Source organism: Pseudophryne corroboree, chromosome 2 (genome assembly GCF_028390025.1).
Source record: "Pseudophryne corroboree isolate aPseCor3 chromosome 2, aPseCor3.hap2, whole genome shotgun sequence".
Taxonomy (NCBI): domain Eukaryota; kingdom Metazoa; phylum Chordata; class Amphibia; order Anura; family Myobatrachidae; genus Pseudophryne; species Pseudophryne corroboree.
This window is the reverse complement of record NC_086445.1, coordinates 915,280,945-915,306,892: the sequence shown is the minus strand read 5'-3', so window position 1 is coordinate 915,306,892 and position 25,948 is coordinate 915,280,945. Positions and strand designations below refer to the sequence as shown.

The following is a 25,948-nucleotide window of genomic DNA, read 5'->3' as shown; positions in this document are numbered from 1 at the left end:
GAGATGTGCAAGTATGGATTTACCCGGATCTCAAAACAACAGCTTATTGGATGTCACGTGTTTTGGACAGCCAATAAGAAAAATCAGGATAAATCCAAACTTACGTTAACTCTGACATTAAGAACCAAGTAAATCCAAACCTGTACATCTCTACTTCGTACAAGGGGTGCGATATGAAATGTTGACATTTAGGGGGGAATTCAAATGTTTGAAAAGTCGGTTGGGTGTCAGTATTTTCCTGTCTATTAGATAAAACAGACTCCCAACTGACTTTTCAAACATTTGAATCTCCCCTTAGAATGTTATCATGGACTGCATGTCAAAACTTACATTATGCCAACGTGTAACATGTCGATATGCACAATATCAACATGGTCATTATGTTGACATGGTGCATGTCGACATTTGGTATGTTGGAGGAAGGGAGATGCAGATGCACACTCCTAGCACTAAGAACACTGATAGTAAAACTTATTTAAATAAACCCTCACAATTAACATGGAATATAACTGAAGTTCTTAGCACACATTTGCGCAAAAATACGGGCCCATGTACCGCGGCCAGGTGACTTAATCACATGGGTCCCTAACATTCCCTACCAGAGGAAGGAAGCCAATTATACTCCATATTAATTGTAAGGGTTTATTTAAATAATTTTTACTATCAGTGTTCTTAGTGCTAGGAGTGTGCATCTGCATCTCTCTTCCTCCAGCATAGTATTAGAAGCCTCAGCATGACATTTGGTATGTTGACATACTGTTTTTACAGTATTTAAGCCCTAATAATACCCTTTAAATAACCGCAGCCTAACCCTATCGCCGACATGTACTGTCGATATTGTGACTTTCATCATTCACAACTTCAGCATAATGACCATATCACCATTGGGAATGTTGTTATTTTCACTGTCAGCATTTTGTCCATGTCAACATTCAGACCGCATACCCAGTGCAACACTCAGCATTGCAAATAATGGGAAGTTACATATATTTGAGCAAGTATTGTAAAACAATGACAACATCTATTCCTTATTGTGCTCATTTCTTATTCTTGAGAACGCAATTAAAACTACTGAAGCTGGGAAACACTAAACTATAAAAAATTTCCAGATTAGCAAAGGGATTGAATGCTAATTACAGACCTGAATGGCTGCAGTCTATGGGATGAGTGAAGCCTTAGTGCAGAGGTTCTCAAACTCGGTCCTCGGGGGCCCTCACAGTGCATGTTTTGCAGGTAACCCAGCAGGTGCACAGGTGTATTAATTACTCACTGACACATTTTAAAAGGTCCACAGGTGGAGCTAATTATTTCACTTGCGATTCTGTGAGGAGACCTGCAAAACATGCACTGTGTGGGCCCCCGAGGACCGAGTTTGAGAACCTCTGCCTTAGTGACACATAAACAAGTAAAGCGTATTTATTGCTGTAATAAAACAGCAGGCCGCATTAATCTACTGCATAGGTTGTCCTGTTGCAAAGTGTTAACATTGCTGCTCAGAAACGATAAAAGTACTTAATAAACAGAAGAGAAACAGCTAAATTGTGTAACATATCTTTTTAAGAAAATATGAAACTACAGCACCCTACTAGGTGCTAGCTACCAGAGGGCACTGGAATAAGTCATCTCTATTTGGTCTTTACTTGTTACTTCCTCTTGTATCAATGTCCATTTGTGTGATCAGAAGATCAAAATGAGCAGTAATAAGGGTCAGGTAAAGGAGTGGGATATATAGGACGGACCTGTTAAAGACGAACTTCACCCAAAATGTATTTTTGTGTGGAATTAAGTAAAATAAAATACAGTCAAATAAGGTTTTCTAACCATCGCTCAATGGTTCTAGTAGTTTGGTGGGTCCTCCTGTCATGGTTGTAACTATGGGTGTGCAAACAATGGTGGTCATTCCGAGTTGATCGCTCGTTGCTGATTTTCGCAGTAAAAAAAATGGCAATTCTGCGCATGCGCGTGTACCATGCGCATGCACTAAGTACTTTCACACAAAAGTTTGTAGTTTTACCAAAGCTCGAGCGACGTTTTTTCATCGCTCGAGTGATCGTAGTATGATTGACAGGAAGTGGGTGTTTCTGGGCGGCAACTCTGCGTTTTCAGGGAGTGTGCTAAAAAACGCAGGCGTGCCAGGTAAAAACGCAGGAGTGGCTGGAGAAACGGGGGAGTGGCTGGCCGAACGCAGGGCGTGTTTGTGACGTCAATCCAGGAACTAAATGGACTGAGGTGATCGCAGTCTAGGAGTAGGTCTGGAGCTACTCAGAAACTGCAAAGAATTATTTAGTAGCAGTTCTGCTAATCTTTCGTTCGCTATTCTGCTAAGCTAAGATACACTCCCAGAGGGCGGCGGCCTAGCGTGTGCAATGCTGCTAAAAGCAGCTAGGGAGCGAACAACTCGGAATGAGGGCCAATATCGCTTACCAGGGTAGGTATCAAGAAACCATTGCTGCCTTGGTGGCAGGGTCAGACTGGTCCACAGGGGAAATCCCCACTGGGCCCTACTGCCTGAAAGCCCACCCCCTCCTCTAGAGATCAGGTTCCAGACTCTGCACTTGAATTATGCATTATACATATGTTACATTATACTGGCATCCCAATGGATGGGCGGCCGGCGCTCATGTGACCAACGCCAGAATCTCGACACCACTCGGGAGACCAGCGCCGGGACACCGACAGCCGACATTCTTGAGGGTAAGTATTGTGGGAACTGTTAGGGATAGGGTCCTGAAAGGGAGGGTTAGGCACTGGGGGGTGTGTGTGGGGGGGTTAGGGTTAGTGCTAGGTGCAACCTCCCTAGGGTTAGCCCTAGCCGCCAACCCCTGGAAGTTTAGGGTGGGTGGGTGTAAAAATACTTACCCCCTTCCGATGTCGGGATATTCATTGTCGGGATGCGGGTAATACATACCGAACCCATACTGCACAGCACTATGCTGTATTGTCAACAGTGCATTGATGTTATTAATCTGGTACATTATCATGCATGCTCTAGCAGATATATACTCATAAAAGGGCCAAACTGTGCACACTCTATTAGTTAGCCAGGCCACTGTGGTGGCTGACCACACCAGATCTGGAGAATGACCACACCCGTAAGCATGGGCCCCTGCCTCTGCATTCCCCTGGTGTGCTCTTCATAACCCAGTCCAACACTGCTTGGTGGCACCTGTCTTCAGCTTGTGGGATGCCTGCAAGGGCACCCAGTGATTCCTTAGGTTATGCCTGGCACCCAGCCTCCATCTTGCAGCCGTCTCTTTTGTAAACAACATGACATCCAGTAACATATATCTAATAGGTGCAGCATACTTGCCTCCCCTACCAGAATGGCCGGAAGCCTCCTGAAAATTGGGTCCACTCCCAACCCCCTGGAAAGGTAGACAAGTATCCCGCAGCAGACTCTGGCACAGTGTCAGAATTTGCATTGCAAATGCTCTTGCGCAAGGGGGAAGGACTTCCCTCAAAAGATGCCCCTGATGACATCATGTTCAGGGGTGGGACATAAGATGCAAAAGTACCCAGCTACAGTCCTGCCTCCAATGCTTTCATTAGTCTACACAGGAGATCCTGCGTCCCTTCCCATGGGGCCTTGTTTGGGGGTGCGAACTCCCTCGCAAGCATCTCATTCAAATAACTGAAAAGTTTGCAATGGAGAATCTTACCCAAACAAGGTCCATCAGACTGGTGAGAAGATTTCCTATTTGGACCATCAGATGCCTCTGGACCTGTGGAATTGCTGGATCTACAGGGCGTTTGTAACTAAAGCACTCTATTCAATTTCACAGAAATTCCATACTAAACTAAATTATTCATTTTGTAGACCTGACAATGTATTCAGTAATAAAGGAAGAGATACAGCGGCACACACAACTGTGTTTAAGGAATAATTTAAAGAAGCCTTTTTATTAGCAGAATTGGTTTCTATGTACTGTATACGATACATTTTTGAAGAGTATAATTTACTGTAAGTGCTGTCTGTAACCTGGGACATAGGAATTGTGCTCACTTCTATAAAGAGATCAATAAAAAGAGGATGTTTAGCATTAACTAAAGGGGCAATGAGTTTCTAGATTGCATTGTACTTTACTGAATGTGCAATACAATTTATGGCCTCGAGATGAAGGCCATTTATACTGTATACCGTGCACTTCAAATCAATCAATGCATTAATACATTGTTGTGAATCAGTAGCAATAATATCAAGAGAGCAATGTCTAAACCAGGGCTATACAGGGGTGGTCTTCTGTATGCCGACTGATGGGATCCCGGCGCACAGTATACCGGCGCCGGGATCCCGACAGCCGGCATACCGACACTTATTCTCCCTCGTGGGGGTCCACGACCCCCCTGGAGGGAGAATAAAATAGTGTGGCGCACAAAGCGCGCCACCGTGCCCGTAGCGTGGCGATCGCAGCGAGCCCGCAAGGGGCTCATTTGATCTTGCCACACTGTCGGTAAGCCGTCGGTCGGGCTCCCGGCACCGGTATGCTGGTCGCCGGGAGCCTGACCGCCGGCATATCGTAGTGAACCCCTATATAGGACCAGGTTATGTTACAGTGAGTGTACAGTATATGGAATACACTCAATACGGAAAGCATAAGCAGGGACATAACAGGCATTTGTGGGCCCAAAGGAGAGTTCTATGAGAACCCTTATTAACATAATGAACGTGATGCACTGTGGCGCTCCTGTTTGCCTGTGGGTTCCAGAGCAGCAGTGATCATATGTTGCTGCCTCCTAGTTGCAGCAGATCAAACAAGATAAACTAATGCTGCAGGAGCCATCTTTTGTAAAGAGACGATCACTGGCCCTCATTCCGAGTTGTTCGCTCGTTGCCGAATTTCGCTATATTGCGATTAGTCGCTTACTGCGCATGCGCAATGTTCGCAGAGCGCATGCGCTTAGTTATTTTACACAAAAGTTAGGTATTTTACTCACGGCATTACGAGGATTTTTCTTCGTTCTGGTGATCGGAGTGTGATTGACAGGAAGTGGGTGTTTCTGGGCGGAAACTGGCCGTTTTATGGGTGTGTGTGAAAAAAGGCAGCCGTTTCTGGGAAAAACGCGGGAGTGGCTGGAGAAACGGGGGAGTGCCTGGGCGAACGCTGGGTGTGTTTGTGACGTCAAACCAGGAACGAAACTGACTGAACTGATCGCAGTGGCAGAGTAAGTGTCGAGCTACTCAGAAACTGCTAAGAAATTTCTATTCGCAATTTTGCGAATCTTTCGTTCGCAATTCTGCTATGGTAAGATACACTCCCAGAGGGCGGTGGCTTAGCGTGTGCACTGCTGCTAAAAGCAGCTAGCGAGCGAACAACTCGGAATGAGGGCCACTGGTGGCTTCTCGGATCTACTGCTCTGCATCCGAAGACTCACCTTCGGATGCACATTGAGAACATCATTAGCACCATTGGACCTATGGCTGCTCAGAAAGTCTGTTGCAACTGAGACAAAGTGACCGGGGCCAGAAGCACTGCATCCGATGACACAGTGGTCAGCTGTGATGCACCCCCAAAGCGGTCGTGTCACGCCTGCACTTTAGTTGCCACTCCCTATTATCTCCCCTAAACTGTCGCTGGCCGTCATTCTAAATGCTAGCAGTAGTTGGTGTTGGACCAATGAGCGCTCAGTATTCCCACACAAAAGGAATGAATTAAAAACTAAAATAACTTGGTGGATGATACTTTATATAAGGAATGTATAAAAACAACAAAACATAACAAGAGTATTAAAAACATGTGGTGATAGAATCACAGGAAAAGGTAGCAAGTAAAAGAAAGCAAAAAGGCAATTTGTAAAATACAATAGAACTTCAATGCACCTTCAGTAATGATGTATTGTTCTTGAGATGTCATCCAGATAAATGCACAGTGAGGAATATGAATTTCCCGCTATATACATAACTGGTCATAAAGCTCAGTAATAACAGTAGTTATTAAAACCACTTAACTGACGATTTTTCCCTTCAAAAGCATTAATAACATTGGTTTTTAAAATGTATTTTATTTAATAAAGTTGAAAAAGTATTTTTTAAAATATTTAAACATTATATTATGCACATCTGCAGAACGGATCTCCTCATAAAAAATGGGGGGACAGGGTGGGACGGCGCAGTTGCATGAAATCTGACCATGCCAGTTAAGTGGTTTTTAAGATGATCATACTCGGTGTAGAAGTGTGGAGACACTAGTGGTGTGAGGCAGAATGTTCTCCGGAATAACACTCTGCTGGGCTCTAAAGCTTGTTTCCAGGAAGAGATGCAGAGTCACTGCATGCACGCTGGTGGCCACCAACACGTTTCGACAGTATCGTGGCATATGCGCACTGGTCATTTGAGACCGAATCAAAACTGTGTAAACCTCTGAAATAGGCCCTTATGAAATTATTTGCCACGCTCTCCTTTTATTTGCTAACTAGACACTATTCTTGAAGAAGGGGGCATGTTGCCCCCTATTTTGAAGGCGTGACAGATCTAGCGTTTGCATCATCAGCCGCAGACTTCCTGGACCTGGGTGTCCAGATCAAACGGCCAGCCTCAGCCAGCTTCAGCTTGCACAGGCAGGCTAGTCCCTACAAACATCGCAAATTGCGACCAATGGTCGCCTCCTGTTTGCATTTGCGAGGATCCGAGTGTGAGGATGCAGCACTTCGATTCTCGCAAATGTACGCAGGAGGCTTCCTTGCAGCTGTGCAATTCCTTACAAATATAAATTGTGCCCAATGTTACCAGGTGCACATTTGCCTACTTTTGGGAGCACTCTCAGACTCATGAGACAATAGGTTTACTGCACGAATCGGCACACTTCACCAGAGATGTGAGCAGTCCAGAGGCCTGATGATACATTTCACTGTGAACTGCTGGCTCAACCACTCACCCACCGGTTGCTGCAAATTGTTGCACTGAGCACCAGGTGGTAGGATCATAATGACGAAATCCACTGTTCCACACAACCTCACACTTCCAATTATGCCTGCCCTCCAAAATCTCCCAGAGCACATTTTTAAAATATCAGAAACTATACACAACTACGGTTTTAGGGGGTCATTCTGAGTTGTTCGCAGTGCAGCGATCAGGCTGAAAATGGCAGTTCTATGCATGCGTATGCGGTGCAATGTGCACACACGTCGTACGGGCACGACGAATGATGTAGTTTTGCGCAGGGTCTAGCGAAGCATTTCAGTCACACTGGTGGCCGCAGTGTGATTGACATGAAGTGGGCGTTTCTGGGTGTCAACTGACCATTTTCAGGGAGTGTTCGGAAAAACACAGGTGTTTCAGGAAAAACGCAGGCATGCCAGGAAACATGCAGGCGTGGCTGGGTGAACGCTGGGCGGGTTTGTGACGTCAAAACAGGAACTAAACAGTCTGAAGTGATCACAAGCGCTGAGTAGGTTTTGAGCTACTATGAAACTGCACAAAAAAACTTTGTAGCCGCTCTGTGATACATTCGTTCGCACTTCTGCTAAGCTAAGATACACTCCCAGTGGGCGGCGGCATAGCGTTTGCACAGCTGCTAAAAACTGCTAGCGAGCGAACAACTCGGAATGACCCCCTTAGTGCTTAAACTATGGCCCTCATTCCGAGTTGTTCGCTCGCTAGCTGCTTTTAGCAGCATTGCACACGCTAAGCCGCCGCCCTCTGGGAGTGTATCTTAGCATAGCAGAATTGCGAACGAAAGATTAGCAGAATTGCGATTAGAAATTTCTTAGCAGTTTCTGAGTAGCTCCAGACTTACTCAGCCATTGCGATCAGTTCAGTCAGTTTCGTTCCTGGTTTGACGTCACAAACACACCCAGCGTTCGCCCAGACACTCCCCCGTTTCTCCAGCCACTCCCGCGTTTTTCCCAGAAACGCCAGCGTTTTTTCGCACACTCCCAGAAAACGTCCAGTTTCCGCCCAGAAACACCCACTGCCTGTCAATCACACTACGATCACCAGAACGATGAAAAATCCTCGTAATGCCGTGAGTAAAATACCTAACTTTTGTGTAAAATAACTAAGCGCATGCGCTCTGCGAACCTTGCGCATGCATAGTAAGCGACTAATCGCAATATAGCGAAATTCGGCAACGAGCGAACAACTCGGAATGAGGGCCTATGTTGCTGCCTTTTATGGTGCAGAGTTAATAAAGAGTGCAATTCCAATGGTGCTCACACAACCTGCACCTGTGCAGATTTCCATCCATTACGGTATAACAATCTCACTGGTTTTTGCTTGAGGCTCTGTAGGGTGTGAGTTGAAACAAGTGAGATTTCTTTGCCCCAAATCCTGTTATACATTATGGACAGTATTCTGCACCAATGCTGATGTTGCCCCATATATTTTCAGACAGATCAATATGATATGTTTTTTTCTCCATGTTTTTCCCTGCTATTCAGGAACAATAATCTCAGGGACAGTGGTTGCATTTTCCGCTATCCCTGGCGAAGCCCCTGCAGGTAGTCTTTTCGTGAACTGTTCAGAGCTTTAGCTGGCTCAGTGGTCGGAGCCTTAGGGGTCTATTCAATGCATGTCGGATCCTCTCCGACGCAGAGGATCCGACAATGCAGTATTCAATTTGAGGGCAAATCCGACTGGTTTTGCCCATTTTTCGACAATGCCAATCCGACTGATATTGTCGAAATACGAGACTAAAACCTGTTGGATTTGGCCGCAAATTCGACAAAACATGTGGACCCGCGGCTAATCCTCCGAACCACGTGTTTTCCAACAAGTCGGAATTGCCGACAAATCAGAAAAACCGCAGGTCCATTGAATAGGTCGAATCATGAGTTGACCTAAAAAAGTTAGCAACTGATGTCTTTCTAAAACACTGCCCTACACTGGAAGCGTGTGGATTAAGAATGCTAGGGTTGACAGTCATTAAGTCAACACCAAATGGTCGACATGAATTAGGTTACTATTTCCAATAGATGTGGATAGTAAATCAAGGAAATATTGAGAAAATATGTGCAAGACACACAAAATGCGTCAACCATTGTCATGTCGACCTTTTGAACCTGTCAACCTTTTGCAGCTGTGGACCTTTAGCACTGTCGACCTTTTGTACCTGTCGACCTAATGCATGTTGACTATATGGTGTTGACCTATTGACTGTCGACCAATACCTTTTCGATTTACCATCCAGATAACGTAGTGGAAGTACATTGCACTCAGAAAAGACCTTGTCAGCAGCCATCTGATTTCCAATTATTAATCTTCCAAAAAAAAACAATAAAAAAAAAAACCCTATGTGAAACGTTTCTCTAGGATGAACCCTGTTTGCAAACGTTCTATCTTCTTGTAACGAAATTCATATAGTAACTTGGAATCAGTACTTCAAATCCCCAGCCTACAACCGACAGGCTAACTTTCCCAGTGATACTAAACGTCTAAGCTCCTGAGATTCGACACTCAAGAGGAATTTTAATTTAAATACTGGCTGGTTTTGCTTTTGAGGACTCCCCCCACCACCACCCCAACTCCACAAAAAGCATCCCCACGCCTCACTTCATGATGCTCCCTCCCTGAACGCCAACACTTAGCGCAAATTGCTAATCCCGGGATCCCAGGCTGCATTTACTGCAATGTGCAGGAGGTGCCTTATCACATATTCCTCTCCTTTTCTATTGCAAACCCCCAAATCCAAGTGCGTCCTCGTCACCTCCAAGTCGCAACCATCGCCTGTCATTGTCTTACTTCCGTTGCAGGTATTGTGCTCATAGCCCGCGGTTGTCTTCTCTGACTTTTTCCCCCCACATTGTTGCTGCTTTTTCTGCTGCATATTTCTGCGAAACTAATTTCATTAACCCGTTCTTTTCCAGTACTGTCATGTGTGAGTCTAGTCGACACCATGTAAGTATGAAAGGTGATGGCCATTGCCTATGATACCACCATTACCCCCCCCCCCCCCCCCCCCCCCATACACCCCACCTCCCCCAACCTTCCTGTCTCACCTTCTGTTTGCCCTATTAGCTACTTAATAAGTTATGGCTCTGCCTTTCACTTTGTTTTTCTGTACAGTCTGCGTCTCTCTCCTGCTCATATGCCCTGCTGTATTTTATGTATGATTATTTAATGGTGCTCTGTTTCTCATATACGCATTTTTTCTCTGTAAAGCCCCCTGAGTTCTTTCTGTAAAGCCCCCTGAGTTCCATGCACCTTCTGCTCATCTGTTCCAAGCCTGATCAGGAACCCTTTGCAAATGGAAATGGGGACAGCCTTTTTATTTTTGGACTTGATAGGTGGCATCACTTCCAATGGGATATTTTAAGTACTATTTAGCTTCATTATTAACCTTTTCTGCAAATTCCCAGTCCTGCCAATTAAGCATGATAGGACTTCTCCCTCACACCCCATAACTCTGCTCTAGTCCTCGCCCCCTGTCATCTCCTTTAATATATATATTTTTCTTTTTAGCTCCTTTATTCTCTTCCGCTCCCCCCTTTCCTTGTCCTCTGCCCACCCTCTCCCCCTCTCTCTCCTGAGCCTGCTCCCTGCTGATATAAATAGTAACATCTTCCCATTTCCTACATGGTGTCCGGATGACGTCGGAGCCACGTAAATGTGTAGGTGCTGCCTGTGAATGAATGAGGAGCCCGGCTCGCTAGTACTACAGGCTGCGTATAAAAGCAGAGCGGGGCTCTGACTGAATGGTGCTCGGCGTTGGGGCAGGGAAGTAGATGGAAGCTGATGGGGAGCTGTCCAGTGCTGAAGCTCAGACTGCTGCCTTATGCCGGGCGGGCATACAGCTCAGGTAAGCTCTACATCCCCCTTCTTACAGTGCTCTCAATGGGGAATTATAGAGGAAAAGGAGAGAGTGCTCTGCTGCCAAGTGCTGGGCTGGCGGCTGTATTAGAGTAGTTACGGTATAGTCAGAGTAACACGTGCGGAGTTGCTGTTCTCATACAGCAGAATCCCCCAATGCTGCCCATTATTAGTGCCGGTCATAGCCAAATAGTGCCCATGGGCTACAGCACTCTGCTTGTTATGCCTTTACTATGCCAGTCATACCTGTCTAAGCAGACATTTTATATATATATATATATATATATATATATAATAGTATTTTTTTTTTTCATTCTTTTGTGCATGTTTATTTATTATGATTGCTTTCTTAGATACTCTAATCTCAGCTCAGGACTTTGTTCCCCCTTAAAATGTAAACCAATCATAGTTTATAGAACGATCTGAATAGTTGATTAGTGAGTATACAGTATGTTTATACATATCTACATATACATACATCTATAATTCATGTATTTATGCGTGTCTCTGTGTTTGTGTGGTGTTATAACTTGCACCCCTGCACCTATTTTGTCCCCTAGTATTCAGGTATGTGGCAGGGTTAATTTTTCAGCCGTAACCAGCATTCTGTTCTCCTGTAGAAGGGCTATTACAATGGCAGTAGCAGCATATGCCCAGTGCCCGGTAATCGGTGCCATCACATGCTGGCTCACTGAGTGTACTGAATAGCAATCAGTGCAATACATACCCATCCGTCCCCAATATGCACCAATTTTCTGTACCCTTATCACTGCCTCCCACTCACAGAGTCATTCTGTTCTCTCTGTTTCCTCCCACTTGTAATCCACGCTCTCTTCTGCGTCCCTCAGCCTGCCAGCACCCACTCATGTCCCGTTCTGGACAAAATCACATATACATTATTCACAGCCCAGATAAATATATATACATAGATCTATAGCTCTCTCTCTCTCTCTCTCTCTCTCTCTCTATATATATAGATATATAGATATCTATATATAGATATCTATAGATATACATATCTATAGATATATATAGATATATCTATCTATATCTATTGATATATAGATAGATAGATATACAGATATAGATATATATAGATATGTATACACACACACGCATATACACATACATACATACATACATACATACACACACACATACATACATACATACATACATACATACATACATACATACATCTCCCAAAAACATTTCGGTTTGAAGCTTTCTACCAATTATCTACATGTATATACATTGTATTCTTTCTTTCTTTCTTTTTCTTCTTTCTTATCTATCTATCTATCTATCTATCTATCTATCTATCTATCTATCTATCTATCTATCTATCTATCTATCTATCGTTGCATCTCTGCCAGCTGTCCCCCACCCCAGCAGCATCCGGTGTGTGAGTGTGTGATATGTATAGTGGGAGGCCCTTAGCTGTGAGTCACTGATTAGAGCAAATACAATTGCACACTCCTTCCTTCCAATTCATCTTTCTGACCCCCCCGCCAGTGTCCTCTCCTTCCCATGCTAGTCATCTCTCCCATTTGCTTGCACTTGCCCATTCGGATTGCAGCTCTTCTCCTCCCTGTAGATTTCTTCTCTGACGTGTTTGTGGGATGAGAAATTCATCTCTGCGTCAATGCAGCCCCTCCATTCACCTGCTGCAGCCTGTTCTTAAAGGTGCAGGCAGCATAGTTTCTTCCCTTCTCACTCCCTGCTCATTTCCCTGCACCCTCAGCTAGTAACGGATTGTGCTGTGGCCATTATTTAGGTCCAGCTATATAAATAGTTGTTGTGAGTCACAACATCTCCTTGTCACTATGGAGCTTCGGCTACTGCTCCAGGATGTCTGCATGGGTGTAGGAAGTGTTATGAGCAGAATGCCAGGGTGCAGTGCAATTAGCAGAATATCAGCGCACGGTGCATTCAGCAGAATGCCAGTGTACAGTGTAGTGATTCCAATGCCAGTGTGCAGTGCTAGGAGCAGAATGCCAGTGTGCAGTGCTATGAGCAGAATACCAGTTAACAGTGCTAGGAGCAGAATGCCAATGTGCAGTACTATGAGCAGAATCAGTGTTCAGTACTATGAGCAGAATCAGTGAGCAGTGCTAGGAGCAGAATGCAGAATGTGCAGCTCTAGGAGCAGAATGCCAGTGTGTAGTCTATGAGCAGAATGCCAGTGTGCAGTGCTATGAGCAGAATACCAGTTAACAGTGCTAGGAGCAGAATGCCAATGTGCAGTACTATGAGCAGAATCAGTGTTCAGTACTATGAGCAGAATCAGTGAGCAGTGCTAGGAGCAGAATGCAGAATGTGCAGCTCTAGGAGCAGAATGCCAGTGTGTAGTCTATGAGCAGAATGCCAGTGAGCAGTGCTAGGAGCAGAATCAGTGTTCAGTACTATGAGCAGAATCAGTGAGCAGTGCTAGGAGCAGAATGCAGAATGTGCAGTTCTAGGAGCAGAATGCCAGTGAGCAGTGCTAGGAGCAGAATGTGCAGTGCTAGGAGCAGAATGCCAGTGAGCAGTGCTAGGAGCAGAATGCAGAATGTGCAGTGCTAGGAGCAGAATGCCAGTGAGCAGTGCTAGGAGCAGAATGCCAATGTGCACGCAGTGCTAGGATCAGTGCCAAATGGGCAGTGCTAGGAGCATAATGCTAGTATACAGTGCGATGAGCAGAATACCAGTGTACAGATTAGTAATTCCAGTGCCAGTGTGCAGTACTATGAGCAGAATCAGTGTGCAGTGCTATGAGCAGAAGGCCAGTGCGCAGTGTTATGAACAGAATGCCAGGGTGCAGTGTTATGAGAATGCCAATGTGCAGTGCTTTGAGCAGAATGCCAATGTGCAGTGCTAGGCACAGGAGCAGAATGCCAGTGTGCAGTGAAAGGAGCAGAATGCCATTGTGCACTATAGTGAGCACAATACCAGTACCAAGTGGAGTATCTAGAATGCCAGTGAAATGACACGGACAATATGCCAGTTTGCAGGTGTGCAGTTGGATGCTGCGCATATAACTGGAATGACCACATACATATACCGTACATAGTCACAAATCTATCTATCTATCTATCTATCTATCTATCTATCTATCTATCTATCTATCTATCTATCTCAAAACAGGAACTAGTGAGACTTTTAACAGGTGTGGGCAACTTTATCAATGGTTACTAATTGACTTTTCATAATAATTATGAGATGCTTCTTAATATTTCTCTAGATGGGATGATTTAAGATGTAGCTGCAGTGCATTGAGTTCGCTGATTTGATTTAATCCAGTTGACATCATATACTAGCCTAACATTCTAAGACACCCATTCATTCCTATTATCAATGGAAATTAGGATTTGGCTGCAGCATAGACGCTACGTGTTAGGCGGAACGCTTGTTGTGTCACTGACATTCAGGTCATTATACAGAGTGTCTGTGGATGCACAGTGTGTGATTGCTTGTCACTGGGATACCCCCACGCTCCTATATCTGCTGAGGCATCTACCCACGTCTGTTGATTGCTAGTACCTCCCGCCTATTTGTCCTGCGTTCATTCCGGCGGATGCACCACAGATGCTGCTCATACACCGGTCATTGCATCGGCACCTTGGCTCTAGACTGCTTACTGTGATACTGTGCTATAGGAACAGTAACAGTCTACAGTCATGGCTACTGACGTATGACTGTCACTTCTCGGACACCACCACTATGTGCAGTGAGAACACATACCGCAAAGGACCAGACCTTACCGTGAAGATGGAGAATAACAATGATAAGTTACGCTGGAAATGATATGCGGTTAATTGTAATGTTACAGCAATCGGATATCACCTTTAGCTCCAATGCAAATAAAGGACACGTGGAATGTGTAAATATTTTGTAGCTAATTAATTACTGGAACTATTGAATGTAGGGAAGTAACAAAATGTTTTATTTAGAAGTCCTGTTTGTAGCGAGCTGGCAGCCATTTGTTCATTGAGATATCTGCTGATAACGGGATTACTCTGTCCATGGTGCTGAATCCAAGTTGCATGAAAATCTCATTGAACAATGGTTATACTGCAGCAGAGCTACATCTTTGTGACTCTGGACAGATGGAATTATATATGTGTGCTATAAGCAGGGCTGTGGCTCTATGAATATCTACACTTAAAGGACCAGGTTGGCTCTACCATTTTTTCCCTTTGGCATGTGTTGGTGATAGTTTTTCTAACATCCCTCTGCATCACAATGGACAAAAAATATATGAATGAGGAGTTCTATTATAAAATTGATCTGACATATTTATGGGCAGCTAGTGATACCTAGGAGACAACCTTCAAGCCATTTGGGTGAGGATATTTATTGCTAGGAACTAGCACATTGTTAGTAAAGGACAAGCGTTTTCAGGAAAAATAAACATTAGATTTATATTTTAGATTCCGTAATGCTCAGTTCAAATTAAATGGTTGTAGCCACAGTCTCCCAATTTTTCTAATGAGCATCTTTTGAGAACTGTGTAATATGCCAAAATAAAATGATTACATCAATTAAATACTGATAGCAGCAGGTACAATCTATTGAGGGTTTCATTGCTCCAAAACCCCCGTACACTGACATTGTGTGATCCATGAGTGGTTCCACTGCCTGGTTAGCATTCATACCTTTGCTGTTGTTTTTTTTTACTTGTACAGTGCCTGTCTATCACAGGCATGCCCCTGTGCAGAATAACTGCCAAGGCAGACCATGGCACCATGCAGATCAATCAGTGTAGACATGGGGCCTTTCAGATCCCATTGCTCCTGCTGTACATCATAAAGTACCAATGTTCTGTACCCTGCGCATGTACAGGCTCCGTACTGTGCTTGTTCAGTATGGGTCCTGCGTTGTCGGAAGCAGAAGGGCTGTAGACATAAAGGGGCCTATTCATGAAGCAATATAAAGGGTGGAGAAAGGAGCCAATGGAGAAGTTGTCCATGGCAACCAATCAGCATTGAAGTAACATTTATAATTTGTATATTATACAATTGTACGGAGCAGCTGATTGGTTGCCATGGGCAACTTCTCCACTCTTTTCACTGCTTCATGAATAGACCCCTAAGTGATTGACTGCAGGCGTTGGGGGCAGGAGGACAGCGATGGCCTCCATTTCCCAAAATAAAGGCATGTCACCTCCATTTTGTGGGAGTGCCAAGGTCAGGATCTCTGTCTTCCAATGGAGATTTCTTGGCCTGTCGGTAGGAGCTGCTGTGGCTGTCTTGTGTGACCCCATGGGTCACTCAGTCAGCTGATGTAGTCGCAAGTGATCAGATGCTAAGTCGGAGCATGCCAATACTCGTGGACTAAACAGGGTGTTTAGTCACGAGAATGGGCATTCTCCAACTAAAGAGCATTGCCACAACACTGTTTGCATGGCACTAGGGCAGAAAACAGCATTGCGGACCTAGTTTTGTTGGATTTCTGCTCACACACCCGGAGGGGTGCTAGAGAAATCCTTTAGAAGGGGATAACATTGCACTGAACTGAATAGCTCCAGCAGCTTTTTCCCAGTGCTATTCAAATAGGGAGGGGGTCAGGGTTTAGCGATGGGGGCTGGCTGCAGGAAGGGAGTAAAAGAAAGCTTGTTAGGGGTGACCTACAAAGAGGTAGATTATTAAAAGTGAGCTTGGTCTGGTTGACAGAGCATCAGGGGTGGATAAAGAATGTTGTCCAAAGCAAATAGAGAGGTAAGATTTAAAAAAAAATGGATTGCAGTCTTGGTGGCAAAAAAAAGGCAAAAGTTCTTGCTACACAAAAGTAAGAACTGGGGAGAAGGTTAAACATCAAAGAGCTGGTGTGTAAGAATAAGAGTTCTGGGGTAAGTACAGATATAATTAAGGTAGAAAAAAAGGGTGTAGAAAAATAAAAAGGCATGAAAAGTGAGCTAGGAGAGAAGAAAGAACGTTTGGAGGAGAAAAGAGAAAAGTGAATTTGATGGCTTTTAAGTGCATTTTTCTAGAGTAGTGTCAGACCAGAAATAAAAAGGAAACAATAACTGTTATCTAAATTCATTTATTTACTTCTGTGTGTTTATGTTTACTGCTTATGGGGGTTATTCAAGTTGGTTAGCAAACCAAAAAAGCACACTAATGGGCAAAACCACCATGTTACACTGCAGGTGAGGCAGATGTAACATGTGCAGAGAGATTTAGATTTGGGTGGGTTATATTGTTTCTGTGCATGGTAAATACTGTCGGCTTTATTTTTACACTGCAATTTAGATTTCAGTTTGAGTACACCCCACCCAAATCTAACTCTCTCTGCACAGGTTACATCTGACCCACCTGCAGTGCAACATGGTTTTACCCATTAGTGTGTTTTTTTGGTTTGCTAACAAACCTGAATAAGGCCCAATATGCAATATTTGGTGATTCAGAGGCACTTATTGGCAATCTAAAATTTGCCTTGAAATGTTTGGTTATGTTATATATTCATCTGCAAGATCCATAATAACCCTGTATTTATTTCAACACTATTAAAATGTCAATTATTGGCACAAAGCAAAAGCAGCATGGAGATAATTTCACTGTAAATTTAAGTCAAAGAATACTTTTTATGTTTAAAATTGATACATACATTATATGTACTCTGATGAATCAGATTCCCAATTATATAAAATAGTAAATTGCATTGCTGGAGCCTGTCTACCTATATCTTTCTCCACACATGGGATTGGAAGGTAGTTTAAAAGAACTGATAGGTGCTGTAATAAGACTGGAAGGTACTGTAATAGGACTGAAAGGTACTATAATAATATTGGGAGGTACAGTAATAGGACTGAAAGGTACTGTAATAAGACTGGAAGGTACTGTAATAGGACTGAAAGGTACTGTAATAAGACTGGAAGGTACTGTAAATGTGTGTTTTCCAACAAACAAGCAATGTGTATATCAAAACTTTTGCTTTTGAAATTGCTCAGGATTTTAGGCATAGAAAGATCTACAAAACATTTCCTAAGCTCCCATATGTTCAGAAAAGTTTCATTTGGGTTTCTGCTTTAAGTATTATTAAATTTGATCATTTACATAAATTAAGCAGTAGCTTTTATGCTCCAGATAAATCTCCAGAAAGATAACAAAAATGCCCAATAAACCTAAAGTAAAAGGTGCCCTATATAAGATAGCTAATAAAACTTCTGACAAATATCCACAAAGCAGTGCCGTAACTAGGCATTTTAGCGCTGTGTGCAAGAGACAGTGTTGGCGCCCCCACCCCACCCCCATGCAAGACAGGGGCAGTGCGCGCCGTAGTCGCGTGGAAAATATATAGGGCGTGACCTCATGGGTAAGGGGCGTGGCCACAAAATAATACCAATTCATACTACGGTGCACAGTTGTCTCCATTATTCCAATTACGCTGCACAGTAGCACCACTACACCAGGTAGAGCCCCTTTTACACATTACGGCAGACAGTCCCCCTTTTTACACATTACGACAGATAGCGCCCTCTTTTAACACATTACGGCAGACAGCGTCCCCTTATTACACATTACGGCAGACAGCGCCCCCTTATTACACATTACGGCAGACAGCGCCCTCTTTTTACACATTGCAGCAGACAGCGTCCCCTTTTTACACATTACGGCAGACAGCGAGCGTCCCCTTATTACACATTACGGCAGACAGCGTCCCCTTTTTACACATTACGGCACACAGCGTCCTGTTTTTACACATTACGGCAGACAGCGTCCTATTTTTACAGATTACGGCAGACAGCATCCTGTTTTTACACATTACGGCAGCAGAGTCCCCCTTTGAGAAAGAGAGAGAGAGAATTATACTTACCTGTTACCATACATGACATGATGAGCGGTACCACAGGAAGATCCAGGCTGTTCAGAGTGCTGGAGCAGCAGCAGCAGCAGTCGCCTCTCCCTCCACCCCAAACTCCGGCTCCGAGCTCAAGCTGAGAACCAGGTCCTCTCCTCTGTTGCAGCGCTGTAACACATTGGCTCCACTTTGCAGCGTTACAGCGCTGGAGTTTACAGGAGTTACAGCGCTGTGCATGCTGTAACTCCGGCCCGTGGCTCCCCGTGCCATGTGTGACCGTGGCTGCAGCTGACAGTCACGGTCACATAACAGATGCGGCTACTACCGCGTAAAACACTAGACCACCAGGGCTGTCGGAGCAGGAGCCGGGACACTTTGACAGAGAAGGGGGGGGGGGGGGGGTTACGCGCGGAACCCGCTGTCACTTGCACACTACAGAAGGGAGGCCGGTCGGGGGTCAAGGGGCATGATGCGCTCCTATCACAAGTGCGCTGTGTGCAAGGCACACAGCGCACACACCTAGTTACGGCACTGCCACAAAGTGTTACAAAGTCTTAGCAAAAACAAAATATTTGGGATAAAATTATAATCACAGGGGAATATTTCCTTCATATTCAAGGCGAATTTCCTGTCTTTAATGAAAAACACAATAGGCTAAGCTGTGCAACAAATTAAATATAATTGCACAAATCTTAGGTTCTGTCAATGTTTGGGATCGTTCGGGCTCTTTCTACGTAGAGGTTTCTGTGGAACCCACAGGGGCAGACACAGTATTTCTGGAGGTTTTTTTTTTAAATATTTGATTTTAGAGCGATTGTTGCCAGTCCATGAAGGATGAATGATGCATAATTAGCATGTAGCAAGCTATAGTCTGTCCCAAAGTGCAGTTTATGTGATACAGTACTTCAGACATATGCAGGCCCAATGATCACAGTAAGCCACTTACCAGATTCTCTCTCTGGTGCGATGATTGAGCAGATCCCCAGAAACACACAGCAAACTTGGTAAGAAAGTCTGCTGCCACTGGGCATGTGCAGCAGCTCCATTCTGCCCTTTATACTGCATGCAGTGACCACTGGCCAGGCTGTGGGGAAGGAGGTTTTCCTGTCAACTGGCAACCCTCCCATGCATTTGCCTGTGAACCAAATATTAAAGAACATTGGAAAACAAACATTTGGGAGGAATTTGAAGTTCAATAGGATGTAAGTAGTGTTAACAGTTGTGTTTTGTCAGGAAACAAGGAGTTGCTATACCTACTGTAAGTAGGTAACACAGTACCCAGTAACAAGAAAAACTCAAACAATAGGGAAATTGCTAAACATTTAACATTTTTAACTCGATATAAGTGATATACAGAATTCAAAAAGTTAGTGCATTCCAGGAACAGTTTATGATTTAGGGACTTTACGTTGATAATTTATATGGCAAATGCATTATATATATACACACATATGTATGTATGTATGTATATATATATATATATATACATACATATGTATATATATATATATATATATATATATACATACACATTATATACATATATATATATATATATATATATATATATATATACATACACACAATTCAATGTAACAAATGAGCCTGCAAGGTCCCCCAGCAGATAGGCTACACTGTTAGACTTCCTAACAATAGAATCTGTAGGATATATGGCTCTAAAAAGATCTAAATCATAGACCATATTTAAATGAAAAGAGCAGCTTATTAGTAGGTTGACCCAGGTGATCCTAAAGTTGTTTGGGTAAAATTTAAAAAACAAAACAAGCTCCCCACAAAAAAGCTAGCCTTGTGGTCAAGTACAATCTGATTCTATTGTTTCTGCTAGCTCTAAACAAAACCTTTAGGTATAAATCTAACCCTAAAAATAGCCAACACCTAAAAACATTATATTAAAATAAATATAAACAGAACTCCAAAATAGTATTTATTAGCTTCCCTCAACTCTATAACTAGTATAATGAAGGGGTCTCAGCACATGGACCACCACTGCCATTACTGAGATATTACCACCCCTTATTATGGCAACCCATGACTAATATATTTCTTACAGATGTTTCACGCAAGACGGAGCTGTTTACAGAGGAGTAGCATACCATCTTTTTCTTAAAATTTTGCATCTTATGTGCAGCATAGAGGCAGCGAAACACCACTGAAAGTGTATTAGATATGCCAGACTGCAACTTTAACTGCACAGGAATTAGTTTCAAACACATAAACAGTTGCAGATGAAGTACAGCGGAACTTGGCTTAACAAAAAGTCACTGTTGCTGCATCGTAGCACTTTGTATACAGATTCAGGCTCAGCTGCATGTCAAATGGACCATTGCACTCTAGCAAAGTAGTTTTGCTGCATCCAGTGTTTTATTTATGTGAATAAGATGAACATTTTGAGGTCAAGAAAGACGTTTGGCAAGGCCAAGTCGCCTGGGACCTGTTCCACCGAGAGCTGTTTACCAAAACTAGAGCCACAGTGTACTGTATAGGTACTGAAATATGATTTGGTCTCCCAATTTCCTCTAGTGGCAATGGTAAAGAAATTTATTTTCATGTTGTACATACAGTATGTTACATACTGGTCTTGGAGTCCAACCACAAATGTAATATCTTATAACAATTCTTTTCTGAACAGAACATGCCCTGTTAAGAGAATCAATTTGGGAGCAACTATACAATCTCATACATCATGTATTTTGACAATTAGATGGTATAATGCATTTTATTTTGCACCACGTTGAATTAAACAAATTACTTTTAAATAATAAACATTATTTAGAGTAATATGTTTAGTTTAATATACTAGATTAAAAATATATTAACTGCCTGTATAAAGTGAGCTCTTTCGATGCTTGGGTAGCCAAGTCACTCAATCGTCATAATTGGAAAACACAGACTACATTGTGTATATACCTTATGTACTGCATCATAACAACTAATTCAATTATCCAAATTTATAAGGTGCATTAATTCTGTTTTATAGAGCTTCTGTGGTATCTCCAAACATTTAAGTACTGCATTAGACATTTAATGGGGATGTATATGAAATACTGTTTGCTGCTTTTGCAAGACTCTGGGATATGAAATGGGGGGGGGGGGGGGGGGTGTCAGTACTGTTGTCAAAGGCTTGTAATTGGTTACTAGATACACAAAAGGGTATAGAAGAATAGTTCAAGGCAAAATAATGTGCACAACAATAACAGATTAAAGTATAGGTGACACAAATAGTAGTGCTCAGTGTCAGATAACCTCATGTTGGTGGTGCACCGACGGAGATATATAATGAAGTACTTCAAATCCCCCCCCCCCCACAATCATATGTTACATTCCCTGACTCACAGCAGTTGCTACCCCCTCCTATACTGGATGCTCCACTATTTCCAACCAGTAATCTGAAAAACAGCTATTTGTATTAAGCACACAGAGATCGCAGAACTTGAGCCACACTGCCACTTGACTATGAAAGAAAATGAATGTAGTTTAGCTGTCATTGTCACCAGAAAGTAAAGAATGTTCTCACTAGGAATCATGTATTACTGTATGGTACAGTGTAAACCTGTGTGTCTCATTTAGCACTGTAATACAAAAATTTTGTATTATTACCCCACTTTGGTCATCACCCGATAGACAATACACCTTCCTGTTTGTAGTTTTGAACAGCTGTTGTTCCATGTGGCCTTCCTCTTCCTCCTTCGGTGCTGGGTTTCTTACAAGATGGAAAACTTCAGTCTATGAATTACTTTCTTGTACATTTGCTTCTACTCATCTTGTAAAGTGACAGAGGATGGCTCTAACTTCACGGGTTGGTGCTGGGGTGGAGATAGAACCTGTGCGCAGCCATGTCTGCCAGCCAGTGAGAGCTGTGAGGGGAGGGGCCTCCCTGCAAACTCTCTACTGAGTTTGCGCTAGAAAGAAATTAAGGTTTGACAATAGTCAGTACATTACTAGGATACATGCGATAATACTACAGTATATTGTGATAAATACATTTGAAGTTGTCTCAAAGACTTGCAATGAAAAGAGTAGTCAACAGAGAAAAGGTGAGGAGATGTATGAAAAATAAAGTACTGAGGAACTGTAATTATTCATGTTATTAGTAGAAGGAAACAGATGGGGCATATGGATGGGAGTGGAAAACTCTCCAAGCATGAATGTAATGACAGAAGGCAATAAAAAGTGGAAAGACAACACATCTAACATACAGTATTTCAAGAACATTACATAACAAGTAGAAGGAGCAGATGACTATACCAAGTGTAACTGCACTGAAACACATGCAAATGTTAAATTACCGTTTGTTTTGAGGTGGAATAATAATGTAGAGTTCGTCTCTATGGGGCAAATTTATCAAAATAAATTTGTGGGGTATCCCCAAAAACACCCACACATATTAAGGATCAGAAGGTGGGACTGCAGCAAATATTTGTGATTTCTGTCTCAGTTCCTCCATTTCTGAAAACAAAGCAGCCCCCCTGGAATTCTAGGGGTTCTACTAAGATGTCAAATTTTCCATGTTCTGGAATGTGAAGCCTTCTGAAGAAGGCATAAGCCAACCATTGTCTATGGCTACTATAGCACCTATCCTTTCTGGAGGATCCCTCTCCGTTGGCCCCCACTGACACATGTGCAGGCTGATGACCATGCATGCCTAGTATGCGCTCTGGGTCTGAACCAATAAGAAGAGTGATAGCATAAGCAACCACTCTGTCTCTAGCTGTGTGTCCCAGAAAGAGCTTTTTTCTAAATTCCTGTGAAAAATTAAAATTTTTATGGTGCAAAATTAGATGTAATTAATTTATCACATCTGTATTAAAAATGTAGAATGTGCTAAATAAGTCTCTGTATATGTAACATATTTATACACTATACCTATGACTACCCAAGTGAAAGGATGAATACAGTTGCTATTAGATACTATAACATTGTAAACAATTGATCCACTTTTCTTTTTGCATTTTGCATTGTCCCGCAATAACCAGAGACCGGGCTCTGCTGTAAATGGATGTACATAAAATACATACAAAGCACTATAAAAATTTAAAAAAGTGCAAAATTGGGTTGGGTACGGTATCCAGATGGTCAGAATCCCAAACGACAGAATGCTGGCTGCAGGATCCTGACAGTGAAAATGCCGGCAATCTTTGTTAAGTATTCTACGGCTAACCCCGACCCTAACACCCCCACGCACACACACTGCACAGCCTAATCCTAACCCTTCCTTCCCGCAGTCTAAATCTAACCGCCCCTTCCCGCAGCCTAATCCTAACCTCATACTTACCACTTGAAGTTGTAGGCATTTTTACCCATCAGGATCCCTCCGCTGGTATTCTGACTGGGGATTGTGACCGTCAGGATGCCGACTACATCCCAAAAACTATAGTGTGCAAAAAAATAATTATGCAGTAGGAACTTGTAATAATTGAATTGATAGACTGCTTACTCTCTTTGTGCAATGGATGAGTCCATTATAAAACCAAAGACTGACGCAAAGTTCTGTGAGCACATGCTCATGCAAATGAGGGCTATACAGACCTGGGCATAATCATAAATTTGCTCTTGGAGGTGTTTACCAGTAGCACCCAAAATGGGGTGGGGGTTTACTTATTACCTGTGCCCAGGTCTGTTGGAGGGGCTCGGGCCAGCTGCTGAGGGGGACAAGTGCTTCCCTTTGTAGCACCCTGCACTGTTTCCTAGCACCACGTAAAGTATTTTCCACCTGGATTTGGTCATGTCCCCTGTGGCTATCTCTATGGCTCTGGAGATGTAGCATTTGCACCTAGAATAGGGCAAGTCACTGATGATGATGATGATGATGATGATGATGATGCCTAGTAGCAAACCTGGCACAGGCGATAGTTCTACACCTGCATATGGGAGAATAAAGGCATTTTTTTTACAAGCTTGCTTTTTTTGAGCACTGTATGCCAAATATAGTCCCATCTATATCAGGCACAAAGTGTGAACACACTCTGAGTTAGGGGGAAATGTACTAAGCCTTGTAGAGTGATAAAGTTGAGAGATAAAATACCAGCCTATCAGCTCCTGCCATGTAACAGGCTGTGTTTGAAAAATCACAGGAGCTCTGATTGGTTGATAGTTTATCTCTCTCCACCTAAACACTCTCCAAGGCTTAGTACATTTGCCCCCTAGTTACCTTATATACAACTATATACAACTATATAATAATTTCATGTGATTGAAAGTCCTGGTGGGTGGTACTGTACTTGAAGAGTCTTGTCATTGGCTGTAGGGCTATAGTCGGCTATGGTTGTGTCTATTATTGTAGACATTTATTTCTTAATGGAAGAGCACTGTAAGGTGTTGCAACAATGGCATCCTTCACTTATTTAATAGCATTGCATAGCAAGTCATTTATCATTCAGTTTAGTGACACTCTCTGGTTTGGCTTCAGGCAGTTTTATGAGACAATACATCAGCTAAATGTTCTTCTAGATTGATACATTGAAGTTGAACATACTCTAGATAGTTATTTATACTTGCATAGGAATAAATGAGCACTACAATTTTTTTCTTCCACTTGTATGTATCCGGGAAATATATTCAGAACAGATGCTTCTTTTCCTAACATTGGACAGTTCTCTTTTTCTCCAGAATGGGTGTCCCATTATCAAATTCACTGTTTCCAGGGCAACCGTGGCTTTAGATTGTTACTGTCATTCTGCATTTGGTAACAGTCTACAGCCATGGTCGCTCGGGCAAGACGCAGGCGGCCTAGACATCAATTGGGCACGCTAATTGTACAGGACAAAGATAGGCTCAGCCAAGGACACATACAGCTACAAGTGCATGCAGACCTAATATTATAGGACAGTCCAAAGGTAAGAGTTAAGGTAAGTAATAAAAGCAACTCGCGTTCTACTTTTTTATTATGTTATTTAATCACAAACTTTTTCAAGTTGTTCAAATAAAATGTAGACACTTAACGTATTCTATATACAATGGTAATCCAGAAAGTAAAAACCGTTTGTGTATTCCTCAGGTTATTCATCCTCTACAATTCATGGTCAAGCAATCTACCTAAACTGTTTTCCAAGTGCTCTTCGAGTAGCATGCTGTTATGGTTATTATTGGTGATGAACCCAATGATAAGAAATCCCTCGGACTGTAAAGTCCCTATGACAGGAAATCCCTTGGACTGTAAAGTCAGTGTTATTCGATTCTTGAATGTGCAGAAAATGAGACCTGCTGACATTAATCGTCAATTAAAGCAGAGAAATTGGTGTAAAATGTTCAATAATGGATGAACAAACGTGCATCACTTGTCACAGTTTTGGGTGGGAGGTTTCAGTGAGGTGCGGTGAAGTCAACAGCTGGTAAGGCACTGGCTAGTATCCGATCCAGATTTACACACATATATGATTTGGTGGTGAATTTTGACTATAAAAG

At 42.9% G+C, this 25,948-nt stretch overlaps 1 long non-coding RNA gene across 2 annotated transcripts in view; it reads right to left on the bottom strand.

Annotated features, from left to right (window-relative positions):
- Positions 1-19,553: 19,553 nt before the first annotated feature.
- Positions 19,554-25,948, bottom strand: part of LOC134986623 (uncharacterized) — a 72,456-nt gene continuing 66,061 nt past the window's right edge. The window contains exons 3-4 of one of the 2 annotated variants that reach the window (XR_010192484.1): positions 22,145-22,446; positions 19,554-19,661 (exon numbers count right to left, since the gene is read on the bottom strand). This is a non-coding gene — a long non-coding RNA (uncharacterized LOC134986623). Of the gene's footprint in view, positions 19,662-21,915; positions 22,447-25,948 lie in introns of those variants that run through there. The other variant, XR_010192478.1, reaches the window with a different exon arrangement.